General features: G+C 43.6%; 1 long non-coding RNA gene across 1 annotated transcript; it reads left to right on the top strand.

Annotated features, from left to right (window-relative positions):
- Positions 1 to 824: 824 nt before the first annotated feature.
- LOC309371444 lies at positions 825 to 16,651 on the top strand. Its single transcript, XR_014169114.1, has 3 exons — positions 825 to 949; positions 13,874 to 13,939; positions 16,593 to 16,651. It is a non-coding gene; the product is annotated as an uncharacterized lncRNA (long non-coding RNA).
- Positions 16,652 to 16,912: the final 261 nt, after the last annotated feature.

Below are 16,912 nucleotides of genomic sequence, written 5' to 3' on the forward strand. Positions count from 1 at the left end.
GCCAGGACACACTAGTGTGACCACAAAATAACTGTTAGCCATCAGTTAAGGTCTAGTGGTATGCATATTCACAAAAGAGGCTGTCCAACCCTCTCCTGCATGATTCATGGCTTTGCCCAGTTTCAAATCAGCTTCTCCTCTGAATGCTTTGTTGTGCGATGCAATGTTGTGTCATGTATCATCATCAGACGATGACTCTTGAGAAGATCAGTAACATAGAGAGAGACCAAGTCTTTGAGTCTGTTGCATCTTTGTATGAGTCACTGTCCTGGGCCTATCCCCTTCCAGTCCAGAGGTAACATACATATCAGTGAAAGGGATCCATACAGAAAATACATCTGAATGAAATCCCCACCTGTTTCATGGCCTCACACATCACAAAATGTGGAGAGTCTTAAGGAGAGTTTCGGCAGAGTGGAATAATCTTAGCAGAGCTCTTCAGACCATCATTCAACTGGAGACCATTTTAGACTTCTAAGAATGCCCCCTTCTAAATGACATTTTAGGGGAGAAATGGTTCCCTGGCTGAGGGGCCACCATTATTGTGACAAACGCCACTTCTAACTCTCACACACTGTAATTCAGAAGAGGACACTCTGGGGAAATGAAAAGGGCAGTTTGACTCTAGCAGAGCTTTGAAGCCAGCCCCCCAAAGTACAAAGCGCAAGCCGAATTTTCAGTCCTTAAGAAATTCAATCCAGTTCTAAGAAAAAGACAGGGGTGGGCTTGACTGAGGATAAACAATTCTTACTCTATATGCTCTAAAACAGTGGTTCCCAGCCCAGAGGACTCCCAAAGCAGCAACTCTATGGCAGGGACAGCAACCAATGGCAGGCAGAGAGGCAGCATCAGCGACTTCAGAGTAAATTCCCAGAGGGCACTCTGTGCCTTGCGCTGCCCTCCCCTGGTCCAGAAACTCCGAGCCTACCAAGCAATAAATGCCAGCCAGGTAATGCAGTCTTGCTCACCCTATCTCTCATAGCTATATATCTATTTTATTTATTAAATTTGCACACTGCCCTATACTCACAGGTCTCTGGGCGGTCACAACATAAAAGCACAAAATAAAAGCACAAGATACATAATAAAAATAAAATACAATGACAACACAATAATCCCCCAACACATTTTAAAAGGGGATTAGATGTCAATTAGCCAAAGGTCTGGTTAAAGAGGAAAGGTTTTGCCTGGCACCTATCTCTATCTCTATCATCACTCTGTATATATTTATCTCTCTCACACACACTTCTCTGAACAATGACTATAAGATCTATATGGCTAACACTACAAACGTGCCCCGATTTACCTAGGGGCAAGCCCTGTTGAATTCAATAGGACTTGTAAGCAGACATGATTTGTTGTTGTTTAGTCGTTTAGTCATGTCTGACTCTTTGTGACCCCATGGACCAGAGCACACCAGACACTCCTGAATTCCACTGCCTCCCGCAGTTTGGTCAAACTCATGCTGGTAGCTTCGAGAACACTGTCCAACCACCTCATCCTCTGTCATCCTCTTCTCATTGGGCCCTCAATCTTTCCCAACACCAGGGTCTTTTCCAGGGAGCCTTCCCTTCTCATGAGGTGGCCAAAGTATTGGAGCCTCAGCTTCACGATCTGTCCTTCCAGTGAGCACTTAGGGCTGATTTCCTTAAGAATGGGTAGGTTTGATCTTCTTGCAGTCCATGGTACTCTTAGCCTGTTAGTTGCTTTCTCCTTAACACCTTTTAACAAGTCTCACATATAATCAGTGTGAAGAAAGGTTGTCTGACCTTTCCCCAATATCAGCTTATGAGCAAAGTGGGGCCCTTTCCCTCAAGGAGTTTGAGCCCGCTTCATTTTGGGCACAATCCCAGGACATGTGGCAGGCAGATGACTAGGTGTACTATGTATAACGACACTGTAGTTAGCACAGCAACAGTCCCAAACCACAGCACAAAGCACTCAAATGCGCACTCACAGACCATGGTAACAGTGGTGTGTGAGTGGCTCACCTTCTACCCTTTGTCCCAATTCCTCCCTGATGACAAGTGCCGCCAATGCAGACACGTTTCTTTTTTTATCATTTTTTTATTGATTTTCCAAATTTTTAACAAACATAAAAGAAAACATTACACTATTAAAAAGACAAACAAACAAACATGTATCCTAACTGTTAAAGTCTCAATTTAGTTATCATTGTGAGGTGACTTCCTTGGATTCCCCCAAACTGAGTTTCCATAGATCATATTGTAGCAGTTTTCCAATATCCACTTTCAAATAAATGTAACTTATTCAAATTACCATCTTCCTTTCTTTTCATAATGTTTTAAATCCATAATGTTATATACGGTAATTCCACATATTTTACTCCTAGGCCAGTTTGGTACTTACAAGTAATTCTACTTATGTTATATTAGAATATCTAGCTAAATAGTCCTTACATTTCTTCCAATCTTCTCAATGTCCCTCCTCTTTCTGATTGCGGATTCTTCCAGTCAGGTCGGCCAGCTCCAAAAAGAATGCAGACACGTTTCTGGGGCTATGGCTATCCCTGTGCACAAGTCTGACATACACACAGACTCCAGGGAACATCCCTTGTCTGCCAGGAGAAAGATCTGCATCTCGCACAATATTGGCCCCTACGAAAACAAGAGCCTATGGAAATATTCACGGAAAACACATAAAGAGCTCCAAACTCCCCACAAAATTTCCTTGTGTGCAGTTGTTTAAATTGTAAGCTAAGTTGTGTCAGGGCACAGAATTAGGTAACAAGGTGTCCCTGGGCACATGCAGGAATTTGTTTCCAGTACCAGAACTGAACGGAGGTCATGGGCTTTTTGCACAAAAGTCCTCTCCTGGTTATAGGGCTGGCTGAAGATATTTTGCTACCTCAGGCAAAGAACAAAATGGCGTCTGCAGCACCCAGCTCCACCTTCAGAAGCCTGACATACTGACTGATCGTTGAGTTTTATTCCAACACTGGTGATGGGACAATACCCTTCTTCTGTAGACTGAAATAAATATGTCACGGACATATAGGTACAACTATTTTTCAGATGTATGCAGTTTCACAGTTTGTTGCTGTGATTAATAAAAAGCAAGTTCATTTAAAATTGCCACTGAGCTCGTAATGGGTTCCCCCTCCCGTCCGTATTTTCTCAGTTAACAGAGCCTAAAATTGCAACAATTAGCATGTGGGAGTCTGCAAAAACATTTGTGTTTAAAAAGGCTTCTTTGTACTTGTAAAGATTGGAAAACACTGCTTTAAAAGTAAAAACGAGGAGATGTAAAAGTAAAGAGCAGCACCTCAGATTACTTCAGAAAGAAGTGTTCCTCAGCTAACAGATATTTGGGAAATAGTGGATTAATCATTGTTTACTATGAGGGCGGTTCAAATTGCTTCCATGGCCTAATTTTTAAATAGCCAAACAACCTGAAGAACTTGTCCCTACCTTTCTACAGGCATTAAGACTTCCCCACAACTCAGACAGCAGTGCCCTTCCCAAATCATGACAATAGAGGTTTCACTATGTTTCTTGCTGTGAGGAAATTTAGAACACTGATAAAATCTTCTGTATGAGAATTAATTGACTGAAGAAAGCCAGGCTTGGTTGGTGTTTCTTACATAACTGTTCACAGTATAGCATCTCCCTTGGATATTGAGCTGTTTGTCATACAACTTGAATGTGCAACACAGTGTTATGGGCTCAGCCAACCTTTTCTAGATATTTCTTTCCATTGTACTATCTCACTTCCTGCCACAACAGCCCATCAGCATACCATGGTCACTGAGCATGCTCAGTCCTCATTGGACTGCTTTTGAGGTTCCCTCCTCACTTAGGATGGGTGAAGGTTGTTTTTTTGCAGTGTTTTTTTGCGGTAATCTTAGAAACCTTTGAACTTTCCCATGTTTGCTGGTATCTCTTGTTCTTGGGTGCAGCCATTTTAGCTACATAAAGATCCACAAAATGAGTTCACTATTAGAATATAGAGTACAGTGATACCTCAGGTTACATACGCTTCAGGTTACATAAGCTTCAGGTTACATACTCTGCTAACCCAGAAATAGTGCTTCAGGTTAAGAACTTTGCTTCAGGTAGAGAACAGAAATCGTGCTCCGGCAGCGCAGCAGCAGCAGGAGGCCCCATTAGCTAAAGTGGTGCTTCAGGTTAAGAACAGTTTCAGGTTAAGTATGGACCTCCGGAATGAATTAAGTACTTAACCCGAGGTACCACTGTATATATTCAGGACACAAGCCCAAATACCAACCCAGCCCTCCACACCTCCTTTCACAGGTCAGGAAAATGCATACAACACACACAGAGATGTCCCTTGTAAAGAGAGCAGCATGTTGTTTACCACAGATTTCTCCATTTGGAATTGAGCACCTTGCTTCTATATACGAGAAGGAAAAAATGCAAAATGTTATACTGTATAAGGTTCAATCTTCCAATGAAGGCTCTGGAATATTATGATTTACTACTAGTAGAAAACTGGCAGATACTACAGGGAGAAGATACCTCAGCAAAACAGTGTGTGCCTTCTAACACCTACCAAAGCCTGGACAAAGGGACTTTAGTTTGTTCGCCTCCACCCCAACTCCCCGACTCTTCTCTAATGTGGTATGGACTTGATGCTAGCGAGAAAGGGTTCGTTTGGCAGCCAGTCAGTACTGCTCAACTGTCTCCCAACTGGATTGACTCTGACCCCTGTCCAAGCCATTTGAGTCTGAGCTGTGTGATGTGGCTTGTCAGATCAAACTAGGTTAGCGTTTCTGGAAGCTTATTCGGAGCGGGGAACCGGGGGGGGGGGCCTTAATCCAGCAAAAGGAACGTGGATCGGGGGGGGGGGGAGAGAAAAGCAACCAAAATGGAATCCTCAAAAACAGCGATAGATTGGGGAAGAGAGTGTATCTGTGGGGTGTGGGTGTGTCTTTCTTTTCCCCTCCTTTTGGGGAGCATGGATGGGGGGATAGGGAACATAATCTTCTAGAAGGCTGAAAGCAGAGGTGCAGAATTTGCATGGAAGCATGGAAGGCAGACAAAAGAGGGAAACTGGACAACATCATACAGGGCATGTCTGACTCAAGCAAATGTTTATTCTTTATCACTTACATAAATGAGATGCCAGAATCAGAGGGCCCTTCTCCACATTCCCCCTGTGGAGTTGCTTCTTTTTGTAGCTTTACAGAGTACAACATACATTTAAAACACACAGCTTCCCACAAAGAGTACTGGGAGGGGTAAACTTCACTTCCAAGGATTCTTTAGAGGAAGTTATGAACTTTGAATGTACAATGGGTACACAGCCCTTGTCAGGGCATGCAAATGTCCCCCTCTAAGACCTACTAGCAGGAGCAACATCTCTTGCAGAGTAAGTCAGAAGATCTATCCAGATCTAAGATGCAGAAAACTCGGTCAGAAACACAGAACGGGCTCAGCTGCAGACAAGTAACCATAATCCTTACACTTACGTGCTTCTACAACAAAATGTTTTCAGGTACAAGAATGCATCTCCCATTTAACTGAAGACTGGAAGTGTGTCTCGATTATCAGAAATCTAAGAAGAGCTGGGTTCTTAGATCCGCTTGCAAAGTTGCCAAGAAATGTGCAGGGCTTACTTGACTACATATCAAGCCGTCTACATTGACTGTTTCCTATTGTCACGGTGAATAAGTGCTGGGGAATGAAATGTTCCCTGATTCCAATCAAGTGCTCCCCTTTTTTGTTTCTTTCTTAGTGAAAACCAATCAGCAGCTGCTCCGGTGTATTTTCAAAACAAAGCCATCGTAGAAAGGAAGGCGTTCTTCACCCTTCTTTGTTTCAGCCAATTAGGGATCAAGTAATTAGAAGTATGATATCATAATGTCGTCACATAATCAGACAGTTTTGTGATGGCATCATGATGTCAGTTCAATTAAGTGAGGGAAATCCTCGCTGCACTTGCTCTGAATAGGTAAACACTTAATCCTCTGTTGATAGCTCCCCCTAGAATATTCAAAGCTACAAAAACTTATGGAAAAGTACTCCTTCATTCCTGCTCAGCATTGATATGAAACTTAACAGCCAGTACAACATGCCAGTTCAGATGCAATGATCCTAGGATGCGAAACAAGCCACAAATGAGTGGCAGGCCCATTCTAACCCAAAATATCATCCATTTGAACACTGGCTTCAGCTGTTCAGTCACACAGTGTTCTCCATGATATCTAAGTCAGGAAATGCTAGTTTAATGTCAGTTACTTAACCAGGATCTCAGTCACATTTGTTTCTCATTTAAGATCATGAACTGTAAATGGACATTAGTGCTCCCATTTTGTACGTAACAGGGAACTCTAGTTTTAAAAATATCAGGACTGAAATGCCAAAGCTCCAAAAGTTGTGATGCAGTTTTGCAAACACATAACTGTATGGAAAAATGCATGTATTGTATGAGATCAAAGAGTACATAAAGTACACGTATTGGTGAATACAGAATTCAAATGCATTATTATATATATTTTTTGTTTGCAAAACAGTGTATATTGGGGAAAATGTGCGCTAAGATCCCGGTGATTTTTGTGTGTGTGTGTGATTACTTTTTCCTGCAAAAATAAATAAATCTCCAACTGATGCAGAAAATAGGTTAACCAAATTTAAGGATGGGAAATGAGATATAAAGGGGAAACCATCACAGAAAGATGAGTAGGGATTGTTATGTTTTCTTTTCACCATGATTTTCTTTTAAAATTACTGGGAACTGCCATGTCATTTGTGTTTTTACAGGTGTAAAAATTCCTAACCTCTTCAGAGCCCTGGATATTATGTGTGCAGTAATGGCTATAAAAATGTGCTGAGGAACAGGCATCCTAGTCCTGCAGGGCTGCAGATACAGAAGCACATCTACAAGATACCCAGTAAATGCCCAACCAGTCATTGTGCTCTGCAGGGATCCTGCAGATAACATCTTACCAGAAGGGCAATTCCATCCCTTTGGAACTCCCTCCATCATTAGACAAGCACCACCTCTATTGTCTTTTGGGTGTCTGTTGAACATTTCCTTTTTCTGTAAACCTTTTAAGTGAAGATCTTTATTAGGACTGTGCGCAGCCCCCCAATCTGATCTGGGCTCTGATCTGGTGCTTCAGAGCAACCACTATCTGGCATGGGATGATCTTGTTGTTGTTGTTGTTTAGTCGTGTCTGACTCTTCATGACCCCATGGACCAGAGCACGCCAGGCACTTCTGTCTTCCACTGCCTCCCCCAGTTATGTCAAACTCATGCTGGTAGCTTCAAGAACACTGTCCAACCATTTCGTCCTCTGTCGTCCCCTTCTCCTTGTGCCCTCCATCTTTCCCAGCATCAGGGTCTTTTCCAGGGAGTCTTCTCTTCACATGAGGTGGTCAAAGTATTGGAGCTTCAGCTGCAGGATCTGTCCTTCCAGTGAGCACTCAGGGCTGATTTCCTTAAGAATGGATAGGTGTGATCTTCTTGCAGTCCATGGGACTCTCAGGAGTCTCCTCCAGCACCAGAATTCAAAAGCATCAATTCTTCTGCAATCAGCCTTCTTTATGGTCCACCTCTCACTTCCATACATCACTACTGGGAAAACCATAGCTTTAACTATATGGACCTGGGATGATCTAGGGCCAACTCAATGCAGATTGGCTCTGAACCAAATTGGAGGCCTTGCATAGTGATTAATTAGGGTTTTAACCCCCCCCCCACCAACCACATGTGTTGGTGGGGATGCAGGGGGCCTGTATCTCTTCCCACTCCTTACCAGCTGATCACCCCTTTTGACAGCCTTGGATCACTCCGGGTGAACCCCATCTGACCCAGGGCGATGCTACAGCTGCCTTTACCACACTCCATCTGAATCTTGCGTTGACTCAGATTTGGCCAGAGTGGTTGCATGGCTCTGACCTTTTATCCCAGTCTTTGGATGTGAAATAGTGCTGATACAGAGAATGGTTTTTAATTGTGTTTTTGTTGTTGTTGATGATGTCCTTAACGTGACATGGCTTTGAGGGATTTTATGGGAAGCAATTCGTAAACGGAATATAAATAAATAAATGGCATTCGGCCTCAGTATCCTGATGTTGATCCAGAAATCACTTGATACACATGTCTCTAGATACAAAGTTTCAATTAAAAAAATAAAATCCCAGGCTAATAAATAAGGACAATTTCTTCTCAAAAAGCCAGATTCCTATCTACAGGACACTGGGGATCTAGCAAAGAATTGCCTACTGTTTGCCCTCAAAGCTCTTGATTGGTTTCTCCTTCATTAAATGTATGATTCAAGGACAGAAAGGCTTGTGGATGCCCCATATTCATTTTACCAGCGTTTTCTCATAGAATTCATTAAATATGAAATGTCTTAGGAGTCAAATAAGTCCAAGGTGCCATAAGATAAACGTTAATCATATAATATTAGTGCAGAGAAAAAGCCTTCTGATGGAAACCATATATCGTTTCCCTCTCGGAGCTATTTTAAGTGTTACCCCTAGAAACACAATTGTGTTTGGCATCTAAGCTGGGCAGAGGGAGGTGAGGAGCGAAGGTCTGAAGCTGGTCCCTTGCCACTGGAACAGATGGGCACAACAGGCCGGTAGCCAAAAGATCCTATATGTGCAATAAGTGTGAAAGTTTAGGGCACAGTTCCCAGCTTGCACTGCCATATGGCTTTTGCAGCCTCGATTGTCATTGCCTTCATTTAAGGGGGACCTCACTGGACTAAAAATACTTATCAAACACAACCAGTGACTTAAAAAAATAAGGGAGGAAACTAGTTATGAAATAATCAATGGGGAAACAGAATTAGGTAAGAAGTGGAAGTAGAAAGTGTGTGTTTGTGTGTTCAGCGAGGCTGGTTCAGCCCACCGACTCCAGCATCCCATTCTCGCAAGGGCTAACAACTTCAAGATATTGTATTATGGGGGGAAATAATGAACTGCAGTTTGTATCCAACATTGTACAAGAGGACTTTCCTCTCCCCCACCAAATAAAATAAAATCCAGTATGCAGGCCGGATTTAAAGTTCTTCTGTTTGTCTAAAATAAAAATAATGACAACAACAAACAAACATAGATATCTGTAAGAGTGCTTTCCTTGCTATCTACTTGCCTCTTCATAGCGTCTTCACTACACTCATCTCCTTGAGGTGCTAAATGCACTGGAGGTTCTTTCCATGCCCTTCTGGACTAGGCACCTGCCTAGGAACCTAAAGTTACATAATCATAATAATGATGTTGTTGCTGCTAATGATAATACCCCGTCCATGTGACTGGGTTGCCCCAGCCACTCTGGGCGGCTTCCAGCATATATAAAAACATAATAAAACATTAAAAACTTCCCTATACAGAGCTGTCTTAAGATGTCTTCTAAAGGTTATAAAGTTGCTTATCTCCTTGACATCTGATGGGGTGGGGGGCATTCCACTGGGAGGGTGCCACTACCGAGAAGCCCCTCTGCCTGGTTCCCTGGCTACCACTTCTGCCTGGTTTCCTGTAACCTCACTTTTCTTCCAGAATGCCCTCGAAGCTAAAGCTCAGTGTCTGGGCTGAACAAATACGGCATATTATTCTACAGTATATTGACTGACTTTCTCTAAGGAAGACCAGCTTACTTATGTTATCTGGCAGACTGTCCTATAAATGCAAGGAGAAGGAATAAGAAAACGAAATAACCGTAAAAAGTGAAAGCAAACCTAATACAGGTGCACTGGTGGGGGAGGAGTGATTCTACATCACCTTGCCAACAAAGGTCCGTATAGTTAAAGCTATGGTTTTCCCAGTAGTGATGTACATAAGTGAGAGCTGGACCATAAAGAAGGCTGATCGCCGAAGAATTGATGCTTTAGAATTATGGTGCTGGAGGAGACTCTTGAGAGTCCCATGGACTGCAAGAAGATCAAACCTATCCACTCTTAAGGAAATCAGCCCTGAGTGCTCACTGGAAGGACAGATCCTGAAGCTGAGGCTCCAATACCTTGGCCACCTCATGAGAAGAGAAAACTCCCTGGAAAAGACCCTGATGTTGGGAAAGATGGAGGGCACAAGGAGAAGGGGACGACAGAGGACGGGATAGTTGGACAGTGTTCTCGAAGCTACCAGCATGAGTTTGACCAAACTGTGGGAGGCAGTGGAAGACAGAAGTGCCTGGGGTGCTCTGGTCCATGGGGTCACGAGTCAGACACAACTAAACGACTAAACAACAACATTCACTAGAACCTGGATGGAGAAACACTGGTGCTTCATGTGTTGGACTATGCACTCCCATCATTCCTGACAATTGGCTTTGCCAGCTCAGGCCAATGGGCCCAACATCCAGAGCAGGCATAGGCAAACTCAGCCCTCCAGATTTTTTGGGACTACAACTCCCATCATCCCTAGCTAACAGGACCAGTGGTCAGGGATGATAGGAATTGTAGTGCCAAAACATCTGGAGGGCCGAGTTTGCCTATGCCTGATCTAGAGGGCCACAGACTCCCAGTCCCATGTTTAGATAAAATCCTCCTTAAGGGCAACAATGGCAAGAAGGAAACTGCTTCCGAAGTATTTGCCAAAGAATTTGTGCTGTGTCAACACAACTTTCAAAATAACATTTAAAGAAGGTGCAGAGGGAGCTTAGAGGCCATCTCAAAATATGTCAGGCAAATACACTGACTCTCCACGCCCCCACCTCCTGGGCCTGTTAGAGGTTTAATTCCTCTTTCCCCTCACTTCCATAATTTTCACAGAACAATGTTCTGTGCTTGGCCACCATTCACTCAAAGTTTGGCACTTCTAAGTCCCACTGACAATGAAAGGGTTAACCGTGTGTTTCAATTGGACCTAAAAATGCTGAACTTTGGCTGGGTTTCACCCTTTGTTTTCTTACATGAGGATAAGCTATATGCAACTAATTGGCTTTTAAAGTTAACCCGACTCCTTCTGGCTTGCACCACAGCGAGTTTTGTTTAATGTGAATTGAAGAGAATGTTGGAATCATTCAAATATATCAGAGTTTGAAATTAATGGATTTGTAACAGCATACAGCAGGGTTTCAATTTTTTAACACCCCCCCACACAATCAAAGGCTATATGTCAGCAAGAATGGTATGCAGGAAGTCAAATTGGTGATTTCTACTATCTACCGGCAATAAAATAATTGACATGTAAGCAGAAAGTAAGCAGAAAGACTACGGGGGCCGTGTAATTAAGCAGCAGAGTACAAAATGACTTTTCAGCGTAAATACCACTTCTTCATGAAGCAAAGTTCTTCTTGAGTTCTGGTTTCCCATGTCAAGTTGCTGCCCAAAACTGTGGCCTCGAACCATGGAGAGAAAGGACTTGATTCCTATTGAAATCAATGGGATTCCTATTATCCCAACTAACTTTTAATTGCCCCACGAATTCAGTGGGCATTGAGTGTGATTTTTCTCTGGATTGCTACCACCGGGCATAATGCCTTCAAAGGTAGAGGCTCAACTACAATCCTTTTTGTGCAGAGGGTAGCATGTGGGTGGGTTTCTGGAATGTCGAAGCATGAATCTCTCTCTCTCTCCCTCCCCAGCCACATTTTCTGACATCATTTGCCACAAAAGAGGGTGGAGCCAATCTGATGCTCCTGCGATGACATGTTGCACAGTGCCAAGCTCCCCACCTCTCCCCTCTCCCTTTTGGTAAATGCCAGCACACTGCTGTGTTGGGAAGCCAGGAGAGCAATGTTGCCCCAACTGCTCTACCCAGGGGCATAGCAGGGGTTGCTGGTGCCTGGGACCAAGCAAGTGTTGTGCCCCACTGGTGGACTGGGTAGCAGTCAGTCAGTCCCTTCACCAACCAACATCTAATCAAGGGAGTCTCTCCTTGTAAACTAGCCCTAACCTAGAAGCAGATATAAGTTAGAGAATCACGAAGCTAGGAGCGCTGCTGTGTCGCCTCACCATCCTGTCCTTGCAGTGTGGCACTCTGGGCAATACATGTGGCCCTAAAAGTGCTTTCCTGCCTTCCCCTCTCTCCTTGGTGGGAGGCAGCTGCAGCACCTGTTGGGAGATTCCATTCCACCTTTTGTTGCAGATATGTGGGATTGTTACATGCCACATGCCTGTTTACATTCCAGCACAGACTGCTGGGTCCCGTGAGCGGAACTTCCGCTCTGTGTATTGCGCCCCTCTCCGAGAAGATGGCAAGGAGAGACGACATGTTTCTTTGTCCTGATTTATGTAAAATAAATCCGTAGTTTTAGCATGTATCCACAGCCTCAAGCCTCTTCTGTTGTGCAGTTTACTCTGCTAAGTAAAGTGTGCTCAAGTCAGCAGGATTGAGTTGCTGATTTACGTGGGAGCCAGAGGTCGATGAATCTCTGCAGCGCGAAGGCTGAGAGGGAGACGATCCAGCTGGACTGTCGACCCCCAGATGCTAACAGCACCCTCCCTACCTCTCAGCCAGCCCAAGGGTGGGGTGTGCTCCAATGTCCCTTCACCCACCAAGGAGGTGGCCCTGCTGCCCCAGCCCCGAAGGCCCAGCCCAGGCATGGCTTGCCTCCCCAAGGCTCTGGCCTTGATGAAGAAGTCTGTCGTGGGAGCAGAAATTTGCTCTCAGGGCCATGATCACCCCAGGCTCCATGCTACACCACTGGCTACACCTCAGTGGTTGCCACCAAAACTGCTAGTTGCCAATGTGTGTTTTGACTTTTTTGTGGCAGCCACATTAATTAGCTGTACTAGCTAACAGTTAAGGTTAGCAAACAGTTTACAGATTCAGGTAGGTAGCCGTGTTGGTCTGACGCAGTCGAAATAAATGGAAAATTGTTCAGTAGCACCTTAGAGACCAACTAAGTTTGTTCTGGGTATAAGCTGTCGTGTTCAAGCACACTGTGTATCTTAAGAAGTGTGCGTACACACAAAAGCTTATAGGCAGAACAAACTTAGTTGGTCTTTAAGGTGCTACTGGACAATTTTTTATTTAAACAGTTTACGGCCACCCATCCTTCAAGGACATTGTTATTGTTGTTGTTGTTGTTGTTAACAACCCATTTTTCATTCTTAGGTCCTAGAACAGGTTGCAACAATTTAAAATACAGCATTAAAATAACTTAAAACAGCTTACAATCACAAAAATAGGGAGGTCCAAAATGAAAAAAAAAAATGAAGCTGAGGCCAGTGGAGCCCTCAAATAATTTCTGGTGGTAGCATTTTTATATGGTTCCTCTCCCCATCAAACAAAAGGCCAAACATAAAGATTATCTGTTGCTTTTGATTGGGGAGTTACGACGACTATTTTGAAAGGATGAGACACTAATTGCCTTTCAACACTGTGTGCTGAGCAGAGTTTTGATCGCTGTCTGCAAAATTGTGAGTTGAAAATGTATTTTTTTAAAAGGAGTAAAAGCACAGCGAAACTTTTATGAATCTAATTCCAGGCGTTTGTGTTTGGAGCTTTGAGTCTTTTATTGTAGCTCTCTTCCCTCTTGTACTCAGAGATGAAGGAAAACATAATAGGTGCTTTCTTCAGAAAATAGATAACAATCTTCAAATGTTCCCTCTTAAAGATGGATTCATGAATGGATGGTTGTTTTAATCCCTCTTACATTTCATTCAAGTATGCTGCTTTGTTTTAAAAAATAAAATAAAATAAAAACCACTGTAAACAGGGAAGCCAGGAATCGGGGTTAGGCATGACTCCGCACCCACTTGTAATTAATTGAGCAATTACTGCACTATGGGTCTGTTTCCACTTTGCATATATGTAGCAAGTCAGCAAGTGTTTTATGGGGTGTTCAGGTTTCATACAGGCAGAATGTTTCACTCTCAAGCTAAAGTAAACTGTGGCTTATTCATCAGTGGCCAAACTACTAGCATAGGTCTTCAGCCTGAGCTAAGTTCATGATCAAAGCCCATTGTTTCCAAGAATATGGTCTCTCGTTGCAGCTTCAGGGCCCTTTCCAGTATCGACTTTCATAAAGGGAAATGGAGGACCATAATAACATAAGAAAAGTCCTGGTCTCACAGTGGCCAACCAGGTGATGGTGAAAAAAGCCCGCAAACTGCGCCTAAGCACAAGAGCCAGCAATGAACATTCAGCAGCATACTGCCATAATTTGACCCCGCAGATAGAATCAAAAGCTGCCTTTGAATTTATGAAGGCAGTAAACCATTTCCCTTGCAAGTGTCTTGAAGGTGGGAAAGGACTAGAGAGTGATTAAGGGTGCAATGATTCTCTCAAAATGCCACTTGAGATTCTGTAAGTATATTCTCAGAACCCAAGAAACAATATAAAATTATTATTTATTTATTTATTTATTTATTTATTTATACCCTGCCCATCTGGCTGAGTTTCCCCAGCCACTCTGGGTGGCTCCCAATCAAGTGTTAAAAACAATACAGCATTAAATATTAAAAGCTTATCTAAACAGGGCTGCCTTCAGATGTCTTTTAAAAATAGGATAGCTGCTTATTTCCTTGACATCTGATGGGAGGGCGTTCCACAAGGTGGGTGCCACTGTCAAGAAGGCCCTCTGCCTGGTTCCCTGTAACCTCACTTCTCTCAATGAGGAAACTGCCAGAAGGCCCTTGACGCTGGATCTCAGTGTCTGGGCTGAACGATGTGGGTGGAGACGCTCCTTCAGGTATACAAGACCGAGAAACCAAGACATCTATTGCTGAAGAACTGAATATACAACTTCCCCACAACTGATACCAGGCTAATACATCTATAGTTTCCTGGTTCACCAGCCTGACCTTTTCTAAAAAATGGTACAAGATGGGATCATACCAGAATTATTTATTGTAGTAAGAAAGGGTAGCCAACAATGTGGCTACCAGTGTTGTTTTACTTTTGTAAGCTCTGTGGGGATATAATCAATCGCTGGAGTCTAAATTATAGATCAGACTTCTGTTAAGGAAACTGGGTTCCATTTTGGTGTGGCTGATAGCACAGTATAAAGGGGGAAATGGTTTGACTGGAGATATATAAACGTTAATAATCAGGAGACGGCTAGATTCAGATGAATCTCAGCGGCCAAGTTGAAGTTCAAACTCCAAGGCCTGCACCAGGATGGCCCTTCATATTTGTCCGGATTGCTCTCAGAGAGAGAGGACGGCAAATCCATTCAAGGCAATGCTTTCTGTGGTCCAGGCTTCCTGGAGTGCCTGGAGGCAGTTGGAGGAAGGATGGTGGCTAATGGATTGAGGTTGAATCCTGACAAGACAGAAGTACTGTTTTGGGGGGACAGGGGGCAGGCTGGTGGGGAGGACTCCCTGGTCCTGAATGGGATAACAGTGCCCCTGAAGGACCAGATGCGCAGCCTGGGAGTCATTTTGGACTCACAGCTGTCCATGGAGGCGCAGGTCAATTTTGTATCTAGGCCAGCTGTTTACCAGCTCCACGTGGTACGCAGGCTGAGATCCTATGTGCCCGTAGACTGTCTTGTCAGAGTGGTACATGTTCCAGTTATCTCCTGCTTGGACTACTGCAATGCGCTCTACATGGGGCTACCTTTGAAGGTGACCTGGAAACTACAACTAATCCAGAATGCGGCAGCTATACTGGTGACTGGGGGCGGCCGACAAGACCACATAACACTGGTCTTGAAAGACCTACATTGGCTCCCAGTCTGTTTCCGAGCACAATTCAGCCCAGTATACCTGAAGGAGCGTCTCCACCCCCATCGTTCTGCCCGGACGCTGAGGTCCAGCGCCGAGGGCCTTCTGGCGGTTCCCTCATTGCGAGAAGCGAAGCTACAGGGAACCAGGCAGAGGGCCTTCTCGCCCGCCCTGTGGAACGCCCTTCCATCAGATGTCAAAGAGATAAACAACTACCTGACATTCAGAAGACATCTTAAGGCAGCCCTGTTCAGGGAAATTTTTAATGTGTGACATCTTAGTGTATTTTTGGTCTTTGTGGAAGCCGCCCAGAGTGGCTGGGGAAACCCAGCCAGATGGGTGGGGTACAAATAATAAATCATTATTATTATTATTATTATTATTATTATTATTATTATTATTATTATTATTATTCCTGTAACAGTCTTTAGTCCACTATTCCAGGAAATTATCCTTAAACAAGGGTTTTGTGGGGCAGTAGGCATTGGTCTGCAAAATGCGGCAGGGTAAGTATTTCTGCCTCATGCTTCAGAATCGGGGCAGACTTCGGTCTTTCACTTTTCAGCAGCGCCCTGTGAGAACCCAAAATTTGGCCCCCCGCCTCTCTCCACCCGTTCTGCGCAGGCACTACATCATAGTTGCCGTGCCCTGTGGCACCCCCTTGGCTTGGTGCCCAGTGTGGGGAAATTGGCTGAGCTGCCCTAAATTGAGGGTGCTCCCATCCTCACTTGTTCCCACTTGAAAAGGAAACGTAAGTGGCCTAGGGTCATGTGGGTTGGCAGGGAAGCCTTGTTCTTGTGGCTTCCTGTTAAACTGAATCCAGATTAATCATCATCATCATCACCTCAACCTAGGGCTCAATCCCACAACCTTGAGATTAAGAGTCTCATGAGATTTTACCATAGACAGACAGACAGATAGATAATATAACACTATCAAATATCTATTTTTTTCTTTTTCTTTTCTCTTTCCTTTTCTTTCAAGCAATTGTTACTTGTGATTTTCTCTTTCTTTTTCCTATATTAAATGTATGAAGAGGATAAAGATCCTGGAGACAAGCCTCCTTAGTCAAGCATTCCCCTGAACTGAACTAACTTCAGATTTTATTTCTTTAACTGAGCTGTTTTGTTTTGTTTTAAGATGGTGCATCTGTTTTAATTGCCACACTTTTTAAATGCTTGTTTTATTGCATATATCAGTTAAAGGTGTTTTAATGCCCCGACACAATTGTTATTGTATATTTTTTAATTGTGTATTGATTTTATAGCTATGAACCGCTTTGAAGCTGTTTGGGGGGTGTAAGTGGTATATAAATTAATAATGAATAAAATAAACAAATGCCATGTGGGTAGACCCTAAGTGATC

Source organism: Podarcis melisellensis (assembly GCF_964234715.1).
Source record: "Podarcis melisellensis genome assembly, chromosome: 6".
NCBI lineage: Eukaryota > Metazoa > Chordata > Lepidosauria > Squamata > Lacertidae > Podarcis > Podarcis melisellensis.